This window comes from Sorex araneus, chromosome 6 (genome assembly GCF_027595985.1).
Source record: "Sorex araneus isolate mSorAra2 chromosome 6, mSorAra2.pri, whole genome shotgun sequence".
Lineage (NCBI taxonomy): Eukaryota > Metazoa > Chordata > Mammalia > Eulipotyphla > Soricidae > Sorex > Sorex araneus.
This window is the reverse complement of record NC_073307.1, coordinates 70,097,389-70,101,880: the sequence shown is the minus strand read 5'-3', so window position 1 is coordinate 70,101,880 and position 4,492 is coordinate 70,097,389. Positions and strand designations below refer to the sequence as shown.

Here is a 4,492-nt window from a genome sequence, read left to right as displayed (position 1 = left end):
ATTTGTGATTTCCTATATATATTTAGCTTGTAAATACAAGACTGTAAATGTATTAAGAGACAATTTCTGTTAAAGTTTTCATTGTGTTTCACTTCAAGTACTGCACAAATTAAAATCTGACAAAGGATTTACATTCGGTTATCTGAAACTTCCCATCTCAGACTCGTGTTTAATGTGGTGGGTGACTCCATCATCTCCATAGACACCACCAGCAGGAAAGTCTCTCCTTTATGGCTTCTGGGACTCTCGTTAGTTAGTGTGCATACAGTTTTTGTTTTCTATGTCATTGTCATTATCATTGCTATCTTCGTCACTTTCTAATGGGATGCTTGTGGCAGCTGAAGCACCTTTAGTTTCTCGGTCAAGAGGGAAAAAGCCAGTTCCACTGAAAGTGTCTTGTCTCTGGTAGAAGAGCACGTACGCAGCTTTGGACACAATCTGATCTTCAGGCACTGTCGAGACACTACTGTCATCAAAGTAGTACCATTTCCCATCATCTTTATTTTTTGCAAAAGCAGTATAATGTCCTCCTCCCATCCCTCCATAGTGGTTGGAAACAGCGATTAGATTATAGCAGCAAGGACCTGCATTTGGATTAATTAGGAATTCTGATATATCCAAGTCATTTATAGGAAAAGCAACTAAGGTATCCAATTTATCTCCCATGTGTCAACTGTAAGAAAATTGTTTGAGATGTACCACAAGTACTGGAGGCAGTGAGCATAAATCTAATTTCTTTGTGGCTGGTTGATGTTCTTTACAATTTGGACAACACCAAGGATCCTCAGCACCTAGCTATTCCTTTGTTGTAAAAGGCTCAATGCAATCTTTCAATTTCTCAAAAGGTTTTTTGGGAGGTTTATATTCCACACTTTCATGTTTCTCAAAGTCCTCAGCAGCAGTTTCATCAAAGTATCTTTTTTTCAAATCAGGATCCCAATCCAAAGCAAGAAAAGATCTTTCATCTAGCCTAAGCTGCCTGTCATCAAATCTTATATGCTGGGTGTCATCTTTGATGTAGTTGATATCGGTATTGCCTAAATTGTTGAACTGGAATGTAAACAATCTCTTTTTGTGTCCCGTGAGTTGACTTTTGCAAGTTTCCTCAGTACATAATCCATTTTCAGAATCACTATCTCCTCCAACTGAATCTTTGGACTGACTGTTTTCATTCTCAGAGGGAAGTTCTTGATCTTGGCTGGACTCATCATCCGGCTCAACTGTTTCCATTTCACTTGGTGAGCCTGCTTCATGGATGTCATCGGGGCCATTCCTATTAATATTTTGGTTCTTACAGCAATGTAGGGATCCTCAGTTTCTTCAGTTTCAGTGGATATTTTGACATACCGGCACATTCTCAAAAGTAGATTATAGAGTTTATCTTCAGTATTGTTTCGTGGTACTGCTATAAGAAAAGGCTGACCAAAAAGTGAAGAACCAATATGGTGTGTGTAACTTGAATGTCTAACTTTTTCTCTTAGGCAAACAGGAATAATCACATGCTCTGTATCTTCTATACTATTGATGTTAATCTCAAACACATAAATATCATCTTGCTCCATAATACTACTAAGGTTTTCATCCATGGCAAATATTCTGTGAAATCTATGATTGTATATATCAGTGACTATCATCTTATCTGCAGGTACGCCTGACAAAGTAGAGAGTGCTGTACAAAGGTCTTGTATGTTTCCAATTTTGGGGACAACCACTTTGTACTGCATAGGTTTGGTAAGTAGATCCATTCTAACTAAGTAAACTTCTAAGGTATGCTCTTTTTTCATGGGCAATGGAAGTTTCAAGTAACAAAAAGGGTCAAATGTGACTGAAATCTTTGCACACTCAGGATATACTAAAATTGACTTGAAAAGGCCATGAAATATGTCGACTATGATAGAATCATTTCTTTTTAAATGATTTTCCCAGGCTTCTCCAGCAACCACCTCATCGGGCCTCCCATCGACATCTTTTAATCATATATATGGTTTTTTCCTAATTCTATTCAAATCCTCATGTAGAACATCCAACAGGAAAGCTAGTAATTCTTGACAATATTGCTGCTGGTATCCAGAGAACTGCAGTGCAAAATGTCCTACTTGTGTCTTAAAGGCTCTTGGTGTGACATAGCTAAATTTTTCAGACCACATTTGTTTGATCAATTCAGAATAAGATTTAGCTATTTCACCTCTCATTCCTAAGGGATTGTCAAAATTCAGTTCTTCTTGATAGTTATCATTGAGGAAATATTCAGTAAGTGGAGGTGTGTTGCTCAAACACTGAATAGCTGAGTTCATGAAGCAGGTGTTTCCCGAGTTACTCAGGCCACAGAGGCCTGGATGCTCATTATTTCTTCCAGGTTCTGAATAATCATACTTCTTATGAGCAGTATATGATAGAAGACAATAATTTGAGTTTTTCACATTAGGAGCAGAAGGATCCCTTGGCCATGTTCCATCTTAATTTTTCTGTCCTATCACTAACACCTGTCCTTGGTATAAACCAGCATCCTGAATAGTGCTGTCTGGTTTATTCAGTGGCTCAAATGTATTACTCATATATTTGTTCCACGATCTTGTCTCCTTCGCATCTGGAATATTGAAGATTTTTCTGATTTCCTTTTCAATTGTATCTATTATGTCAGCTTTGCTAAATCTTCTAGTTACAATGTTATTCATGTTGCCATTTTCACAAAGCTTCAGTTCTGTGAGCTATACTTCTACTTTGCAGTGCTTTACAAACATACCCTGTTCAACCACCTTCTGTACTATTGGTTCTTGACCTTCCATCACTGTGTACCAGCTGACAAGCTTATTCCAGCCCTCAGTTGGCAATAATATGTAATCCAATTCGTCGATAAGATGCTCTTTGAGTGACTGGGCATCACCATCTTTGAGAAGTCCAGAGTTATCAATAGGTCCAGGATATACATTTTGATGTCCCATCTGGTATTTGTCCCAACTGTCAAAGCCAACATATTTTTTCCACTGTTTGAATCAGCGACTATCAACTAGATACCAGGTGTCTCCCTTCCGGAGCGAGATTTCGAGCAGCGTCGTGATGCCAGAACGCTGGATGTCCAGATCCACCGCTCCACCTTCCGCCGTCTTCCCCCACTAGCGGCGGCGGCGGCCCTAAATGGTTTTGTGATCTGCTTCAATTATTAATCTTTGTGAGTTTTTTTTGTTTTAGAAGAAATGTCTTTTATAGTTAGGTGCACAATAAAGAATTAATGAAAAACCAACTGAAGGATTGGCTTTAAACAAGTTGAATTAACTCAGTTCGTCAGGTGACCTAACAATTTTCAAGACATGGAAACTTATTTACCTGTCAACTTCATTATTTTTTGTTTGTTTGTTTGTTTGTTTGTTTTAGGACCACAGCCAGCTGTGCTCAGGGCTTACTCCTGGCCCTGAGCTCAGGAATTACTCCTGGACATGCTCTGGGATCCATATAACACATAGGACATTGAACTTGGGTTGGCCTCTGGCAAAGCTCCATATTCCTTCACAAACTTGTAAACAACAGATCTTCACTTTAGAATATTTCTATAAATATAGCACTGTTGACTCGTTGTTCATCGATTTGCTGGAGCAGGCACCAGTAACGTCTGCATTGTGAAACTTGTTACTGCTTTTGGCATATCAAGTAGGCCACGGGTAGCTTGCCAGACTCTGCTATGCGGGTGGGATACTCTCGGTAGCTTGCAGGGCAAACACCTACCCGCTGTGCTATTGCTCCAGCCTAGAATATTTCTAAAAGAACAAAATTAGATCATAGATTTCCTTCAAAGAACAAGACATGCCTATCATAGCCCTTCTAAGAGTCATCTAGTATGGGGAACTAAGATCTATCGATAGAGGTTCTCTGGAGGGTCGGGTGTCGGGCAATAGAACAGATAGTGGGGCACTTCCTTGCACTTGGCTGACTTGGTTCAATCTCCAGAAACATATTTGGTCCCCCAAGCCCATTCTGGAGTAATCCCTGAGTGCTGAGCCAGAAGTAATGCCCGAGTATAGCTGGTTGTGACCCCAAAACAAAACAAAACAAGTCAATAATAACAACAAACAGAAGCCTTGTAGACTTCAGAAAGTCTATTACTGTTGCTTAAAGAATGCATATTATTCAAGAGCCATGAAGGCCCTAGAGCTGGAGAGGAAGCTCTTATCTGTTCTTTGCCTTTTCTGAATGAGAAGCAATATCTGCTCCTCTTTTAGAATCCCTTCCACGTACACACCCATTTATGTGAAACCATCTCCTTGAAACTCAGTTTTTTTAGTACAAGCATATATCATTAGTCTACTCCCATTTTTTGCATTATAATTTGAGACATATAGAATCTCCATTCATGTGTCTGTTTTTTTTTTATTTTGGACAACAGCCAGTGGTGCTCAAGGGTTGACTCCTGGCTCTGTCCTCAGAGATCACTCCTGGCAGGTTCAGGGGACCATATTTGATGCCGATGATGGAACAGAGTTTGGCTGCATGCAACGCT

The 4,492-nt window shown here is 39.6% G+C and overlaps 1 pseudogene; it reads right to left on the bottom strand.

Annotated features, from left to right (window-relative positions):
• Positions 1-249: 249 nt before the first annotated feature.
• On the bottom strand, positions 250-3,095 carry LOC101545174 (ubiquitin carboxyl-terminal hydrolase 15-like; annotated as a pseudogene).
• Positions 3,096-4,492: the final 1,397 nt, after the last annotated feature.